This window comes from Acipenser ruthenus, chromosome 4, assembly GCF_902713425.1.
Source record: "Acipenser ruthenus chromosome 4, fAciRut3.2 maternal haplotype, whole genome shotgun sequence".
In the NCBI taxonomy this organism is placed as follows: Eukaryota; Metazoa; Chordata; class Actinopteri; order Acipenseriformes; family Acipenseridae; genus Acipenser; species Acipenser ruthenus.
Window position 1 is genome coordinate 813,865 of NC_081192.1, and position 18,052 is coordinate 831,916.

The 18,052-nt window shown below is 40.3% G+C and overlaps 1 protein-coding gene across 9 annotated transcripts in view; it reads right to left on the reverse strand.

Annotated features, from left to right (window-relative positions):
• LOC117400180 (DENN domain-containing protein 3-like) overlaps positions 1 to 3,958 on the reverse strand; it is a 61,305-nt gene extending 57,347 nt beyond the window's left edge. For 8 of the 9 annotated variants that reach the window (XR_009326500.1, XR_009326503.1, XM_059021232.1 and 5 more), the window contains exon 1: positions 3,739 to 3,958. The gene's annotated coding sequence lies outside the window, so the exon portion shown is untranslated. The remainder of the gene's footprint in view (positions 1 to 3,738) is intronic. The other variant, XM_059021229.1, reaches the window with a different exon arrangement.
• Positions 3,959 to 18,052: the final 14,094 nt, after the last annotated feature.

Below are 18,052 nucleotides of genomic sequence, written 5' to 3' on the forward strand. Positions count from 1 at the left end.
CTGCACTGCCAAAACATCAAACATCTAAATGTTTGGCTAAACTTAAAGTGTAATGTGAGGGATAAAAAAATTCTAGATTAAACTTGGTTTTCAGTGTCATTTTTTCTTTTGATTTTTTGGCGAGTTCCTATGCGGTAAAACCCATGCAATGTTCTTTTGAACGTGACTTGTATGGTCTGGATGTGTGGAGATTCCCCTGAAGTTTCTGGGAAGTTTCTGGGAATGCAGCCAGGCTGAACCCGGTGATGGCAGCACAGCTAATGTCACAATGTTTATGAGAGTGGATGTCTCTGTGTTACAGCAGCGAAAGACAGTTCGGGTGTGCCCAGGGTGTGAAGACATGGAAAGGATGAGCAGAGACAGCTGTGTCTGACTCGGTTTGGTTAAAGGCACTTTTTTATTCCAATTTTATTACATTTTTGTTTTAGACTCTTAATTGTTCTATTCCCACAAACTAGCTTTTCATCTTGTTTTTTTCTAATTTTACAATTAAAACCACATTTTGTAATATTTTTTTTCATTTTTGTTTTATCAAATTTTGTATTTTACTGTTTTAAATTGAATGGTTTAATTGTTCATTATGTCAGCTAAGAAATAAATAATAAGTGTGTGTGTGTGTGTGTGTGTGTGTGAAAGCTGCTATATAAATGTTCATTATTTTTGTTGTTTTTGAAGATATTTCTTTAATCCCTGATAACTGACGCTCATCCATATCAACGCCTTTAAAAAACACTCCTGCTTTATAATAAAGTCTTTGTAAATGGGAAAATGTCTTTGTAAATGGGGAACTGAAACTAGCAATAAACTACTTGGAGCAATAATATACTCCTCCCTTCTGGCTTCTTTCATTGTGAATAACCGTTTATAGAAATGATGACAGCGTATTAACTGAAGGTCTTTCATTTCCTAGTATTTTTCCCTTAGATTTCCAATTGTGTTTTTCAGGTTACAGTCTTTAGTACAACAGTATGCATTCAGTTTTTTGTTTTGTCAATGGGAGCTTCCTCCATAAACCTGTACAGTGTAAAGAAATTGAAGGAAGGAAAAAATATATATTTGAAAAAGTTAACAAGTGACCAAACTGTGGTTTGGCTGCAGCTTGGAGATGGAAAGAGACAGAAAAAAGGAAATTTGCAACAATAATGTACTGGTGCATTTTATTTTTTCATGAGTCACAGAATGGCAAATTAATCCAACTGTTCGAATACCATTCTATTTAATGTTTCAGTACAGATCTAGACACCTTGCTAACACCACATGCAATGCCGTGGGCATTTGTTATGAATGCTGCTTTAGGAATCCAGTAATTCAGCTCAGGGTAGTAGAATCATGAATGTATTCCAGTATCTCTGCACTCATTATCTGACACAAACAGCAGCATCTACACATGTTGAAAATCTAGTCTTACTGTAAAATTGCTCTACGAAGTTTCGGCTCGCCTACACCTATATGCCCTCTGGCTACTTATGAAAGAGATCATATAACACCTGCGTGTTGAATTCACCTGTTGTTAGGTATTGCAGGTACAGTAGTACTGTGGTGTCTGTGCTACAGGAAAATACTTCAATATTTACCTCACATTTGTGTTTGCTTGCTTGTTTTACTATTATTATGACAGCACATCTCAAAACACATTCGTGGCCTGTTTTTTCTCTACACCCACTCCCTGGGTCCCCACATCTCCTCCCATGGCTTCTCGTATCATCTCTATGCTTATGACGCCCAGATCTTCCTTTCCTTTCCCCCCTCTGACCCAGACGTTTCATCCCGTATCTCGACCTGCCTCTCGGCCATCTCCTCCTGCATGCACTCACATCATCTCAAACTCAACCCCATCTCCTCCTGGATGCACTCGCATCACATCAAACTCAACCTCTCCAAGTCAGACCTCCTTTTCTTCCCCCTTCTTCCTCCCCCACCGCTGATCTCTCTCTCTCTCTATTCCTTTTGAATCCACCACCCTCTCTCTCTCCTCATCCTCCAAGAACCTCAGTGTTATCCTCGACCCCTCCCTCTCCTGCTCTCAGCACATGTCTACTCTGGCATGCTCCTGTCGCTTCTTCCTCAGCAACACTCAGAATTTGTCCCTTCCTCACCGACTACTCCACACAGCTCCCAGTCCAGACCCTGGTATTGTCCCGCCTTGACTACTGCAACTCCCTCCTGGCTGGCCTCTCTGCCTTTGCCATCCGTTTGCTCCAGCTCATCCAAAACTCTGCTGCTCGCCTTGTCTTTTCCCTTCCTCATTTCTCCCATGCTACACCGCTGCTCTGCTCTCTGCACTGGCTCCCTATCACCACTCACATCCAATTCAAAACTCCTGATCTTTCTTCTCCCTCCTATCTCCAGACTATCATTTCTCCCTACCCCCCCTTGCCCCCTCCGCTCCTCCACCTCCGGCAGATTAGCTGTACCCAACATCCGCTCCCCTGCATCCAGAACCCACTCCTTCTCAATCCTTGCTCTTCAGTGGTAGAATGACCTACCCACGGATATCAGGACTGCTCAGTCCCTGACCACCTTCCAGCATCTCCTCAAGACACACCTGTTCATACAGCACTTGTAAACCTCACAACTCTCGACTATACTGGACTATTTGGCACCTAATTGTACCAGTACTTGCATCAGCTTGTAGTTGCACTGAACTGCTCCATACCTTGCCATACTCTACTACTGCTCTTAATTATAACTATTTCCTGTATCTTGTATTTGACATTACTCTTAAATGTATCCATATTCATGTCTTTTGTAATTGCTCTTATTTGAAATCATTCTCATCAATTCATCGTACTTACTACATGCTTATACTGGACTTTACTGGTATAAGCAAATATTTTTAATGTAAGTTAACTGCTCTTAGTCGAACTCGCTCTTACATGGAATTATTAATTGCATTCTCTATCTTTTGCTACTGATTTTACTGTACCTTGCTACTGCTCTTATTTGTAATGTGATCTTCTGTGGTGTGATACTTTACAATGTGATCTTCTGTGGTGTGATACTTTACAATGTGATATTCTGTGATGTGACACTTTACAATGTGATATTCTGTGATGTGACACTTTACAATGTGATATTCTGTGGTGTGACACTTTACAATGTGATATTCTGTGATGTGATACTTTACAATGTGATCTTCTGTGATGTGATACTTTACAATGTGATCTTCTGTGGTGTGATACTTTACAATGTGATCTTCTGTGGTGTGATACTTTACAATGTGATATTCTGTGGTGTGATACTTTACAATGTGATATTCTGTGGTGTGATACTTTACAATGTGATAATCTGTGATGTGATACTTTACAATGTGATATTCTGTGATGTGACATTTTATAATGTGATCTTCTGTGGTGTGATAATGTGATATTTTGTAACAACTGTAAATCGTCCTGGATAAGGGCGTCTGCTAAGAATACAATGCAGTAAGTAATAGTAGGAGTAGTAGATCTATAACCCTAACCGGTTGACTGTGAAAACGTTCTCTCAGGTTTCCTTCCATTGAATAAATTACACTACACACGTATTGTGTAATCCGTGTATTTTCCATGCACACCAGACAGACAGTATCCTTTTTATTTAGTTATGCATTTACTTGGTATTCAAATACCAGTAGACAAGTAAAGTAACTTATAAAGTAGCACGTTTCCACATCACTTGCTTTGTTTAAATAGTTCTCAACATGTTTAATTCAACCATAACATCTAATGTCACGACATTACATTCCTGTTTACTAACCTGAGTTTTTATATCGTTGGCTTCACCTCAGATCCATACAGAAAGAAAGTATGCTGCTTCGTTCTTGGTGGGGTTTCATCAAAACTCAGTTTGGTAACCAGGCTGCTTATCACAAGTGGCCGCGACAAAACCTCTTTAAAAGTTGAAAATGAGCGCTGCCGACAAACCACTCAAGTTAGCACAACCAGCTGTGTGTCCTCTCTGTGCAGATGCAGCTCCTCCTTCCTGCTTCACTCAAGCGCGCGCGCCCGTGGCGGCGGACGTGCACGCGCATCGGCATGTTTCTTTTGGGGTGGGGTGGGGTGCGGTGGGGTGGGGTGGGGTGGAGGGGGGGGTCCAGAAAATGACTCACAACAAGGTCAGTCAGAGTTGTCTGTACATATAATGTACTGTCTCGCCAATGTATCACATTTAAATACATGACTGTTGTGTAAACCAAATCGTTTTCCAGTTTTTAAATACAGTACTATTAAGGCTATAGAGGGAATACAATGATAGTGATCTTGGTGTCATAAAAACTGCATGGTAGGCACCCTGAGCCCTTGGGGGTGAAAGCTCTCCTGCATTGCAGTACTAGGTCCTGTATCACTAGAGGGCAGCAAAGATCCTATTTTTCCAGAAAAGAATGGGATGTGTATTTGTGTTTAGTTGAATTTAAAAACAGCTATTTTCATTGTAACATGACAAACAACACACATAGGAGGCTGTGTGGTCCGGTGGTTAAAGAAAAGGGTTTGTAACCAAGAGGTCCCCGGCTCACTCACTGACTCATTGTGTGACCCTGAGCAAATCACTTAACCTCCTTGTGCTCCGTCTTTCGGGTGAGACGTTGTTGTAAGTGACTCTGCAGCTGATGCATAGTTCACACACCCTAGTCTCTGTAAGTCGCCTTGGATAAAGGCTAATCTGCTAAATAATTATAATAATAATCTAAATGTAGCATTTGTTCTCTGTTTTACCCAAAACATGATTTTCCTGAGTGGTGACTGCCGAGACGTGTAGGGTATTCCAGGCAGTGTTGTCCTTCCAGTCCTCGGTCAGAAACCTGCTTTTGAGGGTAAAATGAGGAGAAAATGTCACGCCCAGACACTCCGCATTGGCAGTAAGTGGATCGTATTGGGGGACCACAGCACTTGAGTGAGAGACTGTTCATTAAAATATTTAGCATATTTGTAGAGGAGATGGTGATTTATTCACAGATACCAGGGTATTTAGTATGTAAGGGGACTGAGTGAGGAAACATGGGCAATACAATACCAACCCCTAGTCTTGTTGTAATTAATTTGTTATTGTGGTGCAGTATTTCATGGTACAGGGTGCAGTATTTCATGGTGCAGTATTTCATGGTACAGGGTGCAGTATTTCATGGTGCAGTATTTCATGGTGCAGTATTTCATGGTACACAGTGCAGTATTTCATGGTGCAGTATTTCATGGTACAGGGTGCAGTATTTCATGGTGCAGTATTTCATGGTACAGGGTGCAGTATTTCATGGTGCAGTATTTCATGGTACAGGGTGCAGTATTTCATGGTGCAGTATTTCATGGTACAGGGTGCAGTATTTCATGGTGCAGTATTTCATGGTACACAGTGCAGTATTTCATGGTGCAGTATTTCATGGTACAGGGTGCAGTATTTCATGGTGCAGTATTTCATGGTGCAGTATTTCATGGTACAGGGTGCAGTATTTCATGGTGCAGTATTTCATGGTGCAGTATTTAAGAACATAAGAACATAAATGAAAGTTTACAAACGAGAGGAGGCCATTTGGCCCATCTTGCTCGTTTGGTTGTTAGTAGCTTATTGATCCCATAATCTCTTTTTCTAGGTCAAAAAATTCCCTTGGGTCGACATTATCAATACCTTTTAGGATTTTGAATGCTTGAATCAGATCACCGCGTAGTCTTCTTTGTTCAAAACTGAATAGATTCCGTTCTTTTAGCCTGTCTGCAATACGACATGCCTTTTAAACCCGGGATAATTCGGGTCGCGAGGTGACCAGAACTGAACAAAATATTCCAGATGATAATGCATTGCATGTTTTAACATTACTTCCCTTGATTTAAATTCAACACTTTTCACAATATATCCCAGCATCTTGTTGGCCTTTTTAATAGCATTCCCACATTGTCTAGATGAAGACATTTCTGAGTCAACATAAACTCCTAGGTCTTTTTCATAGTTCCCTTCTTCAATTTCAGTATCTGCCATATGGTATTTATAATGGGCGTTTTTATTGCCTGCATGCAGTACCTTACACCCAGATAGCACACTTATTCCGGCCCAGTACTGGCCCGATTAAGGCTGTGATTCTGGCGCGATGACAGCTGCCGGAATCGGCCCGGTCATACTTGTTGAACGGCCCTTAATCGGGCCGAGGGAACCGGGCCAGACCCGCCGGCATGATTCCTGCGACGCAGATCTGGCCCGATTGACACACAACATGTTAACAAAGTTGCTGGAATGTTTAATTAAGTTATGATGTTGCTACAAGGTTGTGTGTTAGCAGCTTCTCAGTGACCTGAAGCCCGCATGAAACATGTGAAGCTATATCTAATATAAACGTGCAGTCTCTAATATGCGCCGGTTCTGCTGGCAAATATTGTAAATGGCGTTTAATTTAAGTTTTACGGTATGTTTTGTATGATTAAGACTACTTCTACAAGCAATAAATGTAAATACTTGCCAAATACAAATAGGCTAGGGCATGGTGACCAAGGGTTTGGGTGAAACGTATCTCAATTTACAATTGGAGCTTTAAAAAAAAAAAAAGTATTTGTTTTGAAACTCTACAAACTTTCAACTTTATGCTTAAACATTTGATTCACACTGCTTAGACTGCATTGTATCAATAAAATGTTTACCTATAAAATGTTATTTATACACATACCACATTTTTTAAAAAAAGAAAACACGTTTAATACATATTTATTCATTACATAGCAAAAAAAAAAAAAAGTTATTGAAATAGAAAACTTCGATAGCTTCCAGTTCCGTCACAGGCGGAGGTGGTACAGGAACCCGGGACCTCCAGCTCTAAAGCATAGTGCCGATATCGCTGTACGGCGGTATCAGTGCTGTACTTCAGAGCGGGAGGTCCCAGGTTCGTGTTCCCCCTTAGCCTGTGAGAAACCCCTCCCTGTATAAATAAATAAATAAAAATACACACGCAACCTGACATGCCCCCCACCCCCACTTCTCTAGATTTGTTTAGTCCAACCTCTATGCCCTCCCTCTCGGTCTGCTGCCAGTTGGAAACATCTTTTAATAATAGCTTCAATTTCTCCTTCTGATGATTTTGATGTTAAAGAGTTTCATCTGACAGCACCTGCAAAATTGTCCAAAAAACAGAATTTAAAAATGAAATTCATGTGTATAATACATAGCTAGTGATATGTTCCTCTAGAGCAGGTCCTCAATCCTGATCCTGGACGGCTGCATTCCAGCAGGTTTTTCAGCTCTCTTTAAATTACTAGTACCTCAGAATTGAAAAGCTATTACAGTGTGGACGCTCTGTGCTGGACTAATTAGAACGTTTTTGAGTACATTTCTGAAGGTCAGTTATGTAGTCTGGGCAATTACACATAGTTTAGTGATCAGATTAAATGAAAATCTGAAAGCCTTGTGGCCAGGAGTGGGGACCCCTGCTCTGGAGGACTGCATTTGATTGTTGAACCCTAAATAAAAACTAAAAACACATGCAAAAATGTTATTACTGTTCATTACATTAAGTTAATCACTCAATTTAAATATTAACTCGCATTTACTGTCTTTATTTTACAAATGCTAATATCCATGTATTAAAAACTCATGCTAATTAAATTATAAGAAAAGATTCCCATCTTAGGGTTCTGTGACGTTTTATGAACAACTAACCCAACGCTATCCATTGTGTACCAGCTGTTATTCTCACTTTCAACATTTAGTACAACTGAGACAATACTTAAAATTTGGCCAAAGGTTAAGTCATGTCACATCATCATTACTTCAGTGTTTCTTCTAACTTGGCAGGGATAACTGTGTCTCTGTATTTCGTAAATATATTGAAATATATATATAAATTAAAATGGACTTACCAAAAACCACTTATTTTTAAATACCTTTGAAGGACCGTTTGCCATTGACAGCTGTCCAGTTCATTTGTTTTGCTAGGTTTTTTTTTTAATGCCTTAGCTAGCACTCTCCACACCGTTTCTTTTATTTGTACACCTCCCAACATGCCCAGATGAGAAATCTAAAAAAACAGAATGCTTTAATTATCACAAATGTATTGGAAAACAGACACCAGTCCCAAATCTGCAAAGTCTGATTTGTTTTGTAAGTCATTATTATCATTTTTATAAGAGTCATATTTTAAACAATAATAACATTCATAACAAAGTCACACAGAAACAGCATTTTATTGCGTTTTGAAATTAAAAAGGGTGAATTACCAAGCTGTTCTTCAGCTCTAAAAGGGAAGCAATGTCTGCGATTGGGAGCTCAAATTCAGGTGACTCAAATGTATTCGATTTTGAAACAAGTGGTTTACAATCTGATTCAGAATTAAAGAATGCTGCCATTGCTGTTCCCTAATTGTCCCGAGCATCACCAGAATCTCTTTTTGCTGCCTCTTTCTTTTTTTGTATGCTGGCACTTGATCATCATTTTGTCCATCAGTTTGTAGCCTGTACAATAGATACAACACATGTCAATGCTTAGTTTCAGTCGTATGTCAAAGAGCATAAAATATAGTCAAATTACTTTTGTTTTTCTATATTTTGTAATATTTTTGTTATTTTGTAATATTTTTTAGAAATACTTTTGTAAGAGGCATCTCCCACCAAAAATAGCAGGAAAACAGAGACATTAATAACTAGACAAGGAATTCTTATACTTTACTAAGTATAATGCAATTTTATAATAATAATAATAATAATAATAATAATAATAATAATAATAATAATAATAATAATAATACATTACTTGTGAGGTACATTCTAATGTCTGTCTCTTTAGGGATCCTGTAATATCCCATACAAAACTAATATAGGATATTGTAATATTTAAGGATAATTAATATTAATTAATACACATTTACAGTGTAAGGTCAGAGTGAAAATGTAAGTAAATGTAAACTATCCTTGTACTTCAGACTTCCCTGCTGTGTACAGAATGCGGATGTCATATGGAGTCCAGTCATCCGCTGGATCCTCTGCCTTTTGGACAGCTCTTACAAAACGGTCCCTTTTTTGTAGGGTGGCCACATGCACACTCCATCAGACACCCATGAAGCACGTGCCACATCAACTTGTGCCGTATTTGTGAATTCGATGATGAAATACATACTGTTCAAATAATGGGAGACTAACTAAACGAGTTACACTGCAGTAAATTTGTAACAATTAACAGGTGAAGGAAACATGCTCTGATGAGTATATATCAAATTTGTTTTGTGTAACTGTGATGGGGTGCAGCCTATTTTGTGGTGGTTTTATGTTTTTTGTATTGTTTAGAGTGGATATGAGTGAGTTTGGGGTGTGGTTCAGTGAGTGAGTTTGTGTGAGGAATGTGTGGAATGTGCCTGTGTGGTTGGGTATGTTAGTTGGTGAGTGTTTGTGAGAGTGAGATGACCTGTATGAGAGAGTGAGTGGTTCTTTTTGGTATAGTTTGTTTAGAGCCTGTTTTTGTGTTTGTCTTTTTGGTTGGCCATTGTGCCTTTTTGTTTTGTGTATTTTGTTTAATTAAAAGTCTTATTTTCCCTGCACATCCTGACTTTGAGTCTCCTTACCTCGGTCAGCTTGTCACAGTAACACTAAAGTAGGGTACCGGTTTCACATTCTAGAGCTTAATTAGGAATGATTTGAAATGTTAATGAAGTTGGAAGTTGGTGATTTCCAGGGGGAAAAAATAAATATATTTATATATTAGTAAATGAAATGTATGTATGCATATTTGTGTGTGTATATATATATATATATATATATATATATATATATATATATACATACAGCGCCTATAGAAAGTCTACACCCCCTTGAACGTTTTTCACATTTTGTTGCGTCAGTGCCTCAGAGTTTTATGCATTTAAATGAGGATTTTTTTCCACTTATCTACACACCATACTCCACACTGTTAAGGGGAAAAAGGTTTTATTGAGAAAAAATTATATATTAAAAATACAAAACTGAAAGATCATAATTGGATAAGTCTCCACCCCCTGAGTTAATACTTTGTGGAAGCACCTTTGGAAGCTGTGAGTCGGTTGGGATAGGTCTCTACCAACTTTGCACACCTAGATTTGGCAATATTTGACCATTCTTATTTACAAAACTGTTAAAGCTCTGTCAAGTTCCTTGGGGAGCGTTGATGGACAGCAATCTCCATGCCACAAATTTTCGATTGGATTTAGGTCGAGGCTCTGACTGGGCCACCCAAGGACATTTACCTTTTTGTTCCTTAGCCACTCCAGTGTAGCTTTGGCTGTGTGCTTTGGGTCGTTGTCATGCTGAAAGGTGAACTTCCGTCCCAGTTTCAGCTTTCTTGCAGAGGGCAGCAGGTTTTCCTCAAGGACTTCACTGTACTTTGCTCCATTCATTTTCCTTTCTATCCTGACAAGTGCCCCAGTCCCTGCCGATGAGAAACATCCCCATAACATGATGCTGCCACCACCATGCTTCACAGTAGGGATGGTGTTCTTTGAGTGATGCGCTGTGTTGGGTTTGTCCCCCAAATAATTTTCAAAAACAAAAGCAGAAAACAAATCTAAATGACCATATCTTTTAACATCTTCGGCTAGATGTACCAAACCATGAACATTATACACTACCATCTCTGGTCCATAAAGTTTACTGTAATGTTCAATAAACAAAACTAACAAACTGTGGGCATAGCCACAGTAATTCTGAGAGAGGTCAGGACTGCACAAAGAACAACATGTTTTTGTAGACAGCTTGACTCAAAACACCATGGAGAGCAACAGGGCCAGTGTACAGAAGAAACTGACGAATCTCAGTTGCCTTCCAACAGTACTTTTCTATGACAGGCCTAGGTTTCCTGGCAAACTCAGATGGAATGTTAATTCTAAAACCTAATAGAAGTCAGGCTTATTGGTCTGTAGATACCTCATTCGGTTTTGTCTCCCTTTTTGTGGATTGGTATTACGTTTGCAATTCTCCAGTCTGTCGGTAAAACCCCTGTGTCAAGAGACTGTTGCATGATCTTGGTTAGCGGTTTGTAAATAACTTCTTTCATTTCTTTGAGTACTATTGGGAGGATCTCATCCGGCCCAGGGGATTTGTTTATTTTAAGAGCTCCTAGTCCCTTTAACACTTCTGCCTCTGTTATGCTAAAGTTATTTAAAACTGGATAGGCACATGTCGACATGTGGGGCATGTTGTCTGTATCCTCCTTTGTAAAAACTTGTGAAAAGTAATCATTTAATATATTTGCTCATTAATGTAGTAATATTTGAGCTTTAAACCTTTAAGGACCCTGAGAGACTCCATGAGAAATAACGTTTTGTGAGTGTTTTGTTGGTTTGTTTGTTATACAAAACAACACACTGCACAGTGTACAATACACATCAAAGTGTGCAAAACAACACACTGCACAGTGTACAATACACATCAAAGTGTGCAAAACAACACACTGCACAGGTGTACAATACACATCAAAGTGTGCAAAACAACACACTGCACAGTGTACAATACACATCAAAGTGTGCAAAACAACACACTGCACAGGTGTACAATACACATCAAAGTGTGCAAAACAACACACTGCACAGTGTACAATACACATCAAAGTGTGCAAAACAACACACTGCACAGTGTACAATACACATCAAAGTGTGCAAAACAACACACTGCACAGGTGTACAATACACATCAAAGTGTGCAAAACAACACACTGCACAGTGTACAATACACATCAAAGTGTGCAAAACAACACACTGCACAGTGTACAATACACATCAAAGTGTGCAAAACAACACACTGCACAGTGTACAATACACATCAAAGTGTGCAAAACAACACACTGCACAGGTGTACAATACACATCAAAGTGTGCAAAACAACACACTGCACAGGTGTACAATACACATCAAAGTGTGCAAAACAACACACTGCACAGTGTACAATACACATCAAAGTGTGCAAAACAACACACTGCACAGTGTACAATACACATCAAAGTGTGCAAAACAACACACTGCACAGTGTACAATACACATCAAAGTGTGCAAAACAACACACTGCACAGTGTACAATACACATCAAAGTGTGCAAAACAACACACTGCACAGTGTACAATACACATCAAAGTGTGCAAAACAACACACTGCACAGTGTACAATACACATCAAAGTGTGCAAAACAACACACTGCACAGTGTACAATACACATCAAAGTGTGCAAAACAACACACTGCACAGGTGTACAATACACATCAAAGTGTGCAAAACAACACACTGCACAGTGTACAATACACATCAAAGTGTGCAAAACAACACACTGCACAGGTGTACAATACACATCAAAGTGTGCAAAACAACACACTACACAGTGTACAATACACATCAAAGTGTGCAAAACAACACACTGCACAGTGTACAATACACATCAAAGTGTGCAAAACAACACACTGCACAGGTGTACATTACACATCAAAGTGTGCAAAACAACACACTGCACAGTGTACAATACACATCAAAGTGTGCAAAACAACACACTGCACAGGTGTACAATACACATCAAAGTGTGCAAAACAACACACTGCACAGGTGTACAATACACATCAAAGTGTGCAAAACAGCACACTGCACAGGTGTACATTACACATCAAAGTGTGCAAAACAACACACTGCACAGTGTACAATACACATCAAAGTGTGCAAAACAACACACTGCACAGTGTACAATACACATCAAAGTGTGCAAAACAACACACTGCACAGGTGTACAATACACATCAAAGTGTGCAAAACAACACACTGCACAGTGTACAATACACATCAAAGTGTGCAAAACAACACACTGCACAGTGTACAATACACATCAAAGTGTGCAAAACAACACACTGCACAGGTGTACAATACACATCGAAGTGTGCAAAACAACACACTGCACTGGTGTACAATACACATCAAAGTGTGCAAAACAACACACTGCACAGGTGTACAATACACATCAAAGTGTGCAAAACAACACACTGCACAGTGTACAATACACATCAAAGTGTGCAAAACAACACACTGCACAGGTGTACAATACACATCAAAGTGTGCAAAACAACACACTACACAGTGTACAATACACATCAAAGTGTGCAAAACAACACACTGCACAGTGTACAATACACATCAAAGTGTGCAAAACAACACACTGCACAGTGTACAATACACAAAGGTGCTTTTTAAAATACCAAAGAATAAATCACAAAAGAAAGATTGGTAGTGTTTTGCTTTTCAGACAGTCAGTGAGGTTAGAACTGTTTCTTTCTGACAGAAAGTAGTTGAGTCATCGAATGTGGTGAATCACAGGAAAACAGACGAGACAACACAATAATGCTTATCTTGTTCAATTAATAGTAAGAGTTGCAGGAGCCTCCGTATAGTAGTGTTATTAAGAACTTTTCTTCTATTACACAGCATTTGAGAACCTGTGCATCGACCTTCCTCTAAGGGCTATAAGCAGCTGGATTTGCAGCTGTAGATCCCTGAGATCACAACAGTTTACAGCCATGCAGGTATACCTTACACATGACACAATATCCTGTTGTTAGCAGATATGTTTAAGAAAGAAAACATTAAGTTACAAAGATCGACCGCAACTGAGTCAACAACAGGCAAGCAGACATGACATTAAAAATAAAAAATAAACCCCCCAGAAAGACAGAATATATAAACAGAATTCTCAAAAGACTTGGCATCCTTTAAAGGGTCTCTGTGGGACTCCAATGGCTTCAGTGGGTGGGTTTGGAATGGCAACAATGTGCCTGCATTCAAATACAACGTTGTCTCGGAGATGTGCTGTACATGGTAATGTTATTTAGAGCTACTGAAGTAAGTATGGGGCTACTCATTCGAACATTCATTTGATAGCTACGTTATATAAAAGAGATTGAACTGCCTGAGGGGAGGGGGGCAGAGAGAAGGATTTAAAGGGCAGGGAGGTGGAGAATCTCAGCAGGCAGGGGAAAAGCCCTGGATTGCATCAATGCCCTGATTTATTACGTACACCTTTCCTAATAATCATTTTGAAAAGCCCTACATACTAAACCAATTGACTGAAGGTATGTTGAATCCATACTGCTGTACTTGTCAGCCTTGTCATAACGAGATTAGCAGATGAAAATGGATCCATACACAGCAGTATGTAGCTTGAGTTTCTGTATGGCAGAGGGAATGTCATTGTACTTGATTTTGTTTTTAATTAGCACTTTGGATAAAGGTACATGGAGGTATTTTTTTTTAGCAATCTATGGGGTAACACACACTGAGACACACACACACACGCACACACACTGAGACACACACACACACTGAGACACAGACACACAGTGAGACACAGACACACACGTGCACACAGTGAGACACAGACACGCACACGCACACACACACACGCACACACACTGAGACACACACACACACTGAGACACAGACACACAGTGAGACAAAGACACACACGCGCACACACTGAGACACAGACACACACGCACACACACACTGAGACACACACGCACACACACACAGACACACACACACGCACACACACACTGAGACACAGACACACACACACACTGAGACACACACACACACACTGAGACACACACACACGCACACACACTGAGACACACACACACACGCACACACACTGAGACACACACACACACATTGAGACAGACACACACACACACACACACACTGAGACACACACAAACACGCACACACACTGAGACACACACACACACACACTGAGACACAGACACACACACACTGAGACACAGACACACACGCGCACACACACTGAGACACAGACACACACGCACACACACTGAGACACAGACACACACGCACACACACACTGAGACACACACGCACACACACACACGCACACACACTGAGACACAGACACACACGCACACACACACTGAGACACGCACTGAGACACACACACACACACACACAGACACACATACACAGACACGCACACGCACACAAACACACACGCACACACACTGAGACACACACACACTGAGACACAGACACACACACACGCACACACACTGAGACACACACACGCACACACACTGAGACACAGACACACAGTGAGACACAGACACACACGCACACACACACACACTGAGACACACACACACACACACTGATACACATACACACAGACACACACATACTGAGACACAATACACATGCATACACACACTGAGACACATACACACACGTGTCCTAATTAGTTTGGATAATATACATTTTTCCTGTCAGATCTGGAAGTATTCATTGCATTGGTACAGTGTTTTTAATATGTTTGTTGTGGGAATGTATTTTTACAGTTTACAAGCATCTGTGTTATATAACTAATGTAACCATTGCATTTCAAATTAACACAAAGTGTAATATTCACTATTTCAAAGACAATTTACCTAATCTGATTAAAAACAATACAAAAAACTGCATATAGAATTAGTAAGCAAGGTTAAAGGGATCATTACAGCAGTATGTGTTACAGTCTTTGCAACCTAAGTATCAAAAAACCCTTTCTCATGAAAACATTTTCAATGAGGACATCTGTATAAAGAGTGAGTAGGTAGGGGGTTTGTTTTTATTGACACGTTTACAAATGTGATTTTTTAAGTATCCCACATTTTCTTTTAGAAGAGTTATTTTTGTAAATGAAATTGACAGCTAGTGAATACGCTATTAATTCAACAGTAACCTCTTTTCGTGTGGTATTACTGAATACACAATCTCTGGGTAATAAATCTCTAGAAATTAATGATTTTATTCTGGAATTAGAAATAGACATCCTGGCTTTGGCTGAGACATGGCTAAAACAGGACGAGGCTGTCACATTAATAGAGGCCTGTCCATCCGGTTTCTCCTTCTACCAGAAGGCCGGGTGGTGGCATTGCTGCCATTTTTGGTGAGGAACTCATTTTTTTCAGAGAGAATACTGATGGTTATACATCTTTCACGCTACTTACTGCTTCTGTAAAAAAAACCTCAATCTATCTACATCATAGTAATCTACCGACCACCCAGACCAAATTCTCTTTTTCTCTCTGAATTTGCTGAATTATTATCTACAATGACGGTTAAGCATTATAGAATTTTAATATTGGATGATTTTAATATACATATTAATGTGGATCTAGATCCCTTTGCTAGGACTTTTAGGTCACTGTTAGATTCATTTGGGTTTTCCCAACATGTTACTGGTCCCACCCACATTCATGGTCATAGTTCAGATTTAATTCTCACTCGTGGTTTAAATATTCCAGATCTAATAACTACAGATCTTGCACTCTCTGACCACTCAGCCATCCTTTTTGAATTATCACTACCTAGCTCTATTAAAAAATCAGTGCCCTTTGTTAAAGTTCACCCTCATAACTCACAAATGACAGATTTATTTCTGGAAGCACTGCCCACTCAAGCACCCATCCAGGCAGAATCAGCGGATATGCTGGTGGGTTACTATAATACCACTTTGAGCACTATTTTTGATACTATAGCCCCTATTAAAAACAAAATAATTACGGTTACAATATTTTCTCCATGGTTCAATGAAATACTTACTTACCAGGTAACATGGCGTGGAGCAACCTCCACACCTCACCCTCTCTTAACAGGAGTCCCCCAAGGGTCAGTCTTGGGTCCTCTCCTGTTCTCTCTCTACACCCGCTCCCTGGGCCCCCTCATCGCATCCTATGGTTTCTCATACCATTTCTATGCTGATGATGCTCAGATTTTCCTCTCCTTCCCCACCTCTGACTCCACCATCTCCTCCCGTATCTCTACCTGTCTGTCTGCTATTTCCTCCTGGATGCACTCGCATCACCTCAAACTCAACCTCTCTAAATCTGACCTCCTTTTCTTTCCCTCCTCCTCCCCCTCCTCTGATCTCTCTATCTTTGTTCCTCTGGAATCTACCACACTCTCTCCCTCTTCCTCCGCTAAGAACCTTGGAGTCACCCTGGACCCCTGCCTCTCTTATTCCCAGCACATCTCCACTCTGGCATGCACTTGCCGATTCTTCCTGAGCAACATCCGAAGAATCCGACCCTTCCTCACCAACTATGCTACCCAGCTCCTGGTCCAGGCCCTGGTACTCTCCCGCCTAGACTACTGCAACTCCCTCCTGGCTGGCCTCCCTGCGTCCGCCACCCGTCCGCTCCAGCTCATCCAGAACTCTGCTGCCCGCCTGGTGTTCTCTCTGCCTCGCTTCGCCCACGCTACTCCACTACTCCGCTCGCTCCACTGGCTCCCGATCACCGCTCGCATCCAGTTCAAGACTCTTGTACTCGCCTACAGATGCCTTGACCAGACTGCACCCAGCTACCTCCAGACCCTCATCTCTCCCTACACCCCCACTCGACCTCTCCGCTCCGCCTGCACTAGAAGACTAGCTCTACCTCCACTACGCTCCCCTGCCTCCAGAGCCCGCTCCTTCTCCACCCTTGCTCCGCAGTGGTGGAATGACCTTCCTACAGATGTCAGGACTGCCCAGTCCCTGACCACATTCCGGCGCCTCCTTAAGACTCACCTCTTCAAACAGCACCTGTAGAACACCTCTGTTTGTATCCTGGGACACTATCACCCTTCATGTAAATGTGCTTTATTTTGCTCTTATCTGCCCCCTATTTTACTGCATTTAATCCTGTACTTCAGAATACTATAATCTGCCAAGTGTTTAACCTGTAGTACTTTGTATTTAATCACATCCTGATGTAACTATCACTATTTAATCATATCCTGATGTAACTATCACTATTATCTGCTGTATTATTGAATTGTGGTTTGTCACACTTGTACTTTGCTTGAACAAAAGTTATTGTATTTCTTGCTGTTATTGTATTACTTGTATTGTAACACTTGAAATGTATTTGCTTACGATTGTAAGTCGCCCTGGATAAGGGCGTCTGCTAAGAAATAAATAATAATAATAATAATAATTACACGTGCACTTAAAAGTACATGCAGAAAACTAGAATGTAAATGGAAAGATATCAAACTGCAAGTCTTTCTTCTCAAACTGCAAGTCTTTCTTCTCAAACTGCAAGTCTTTCTTCTCGCTTGGAAAGATAATATTCT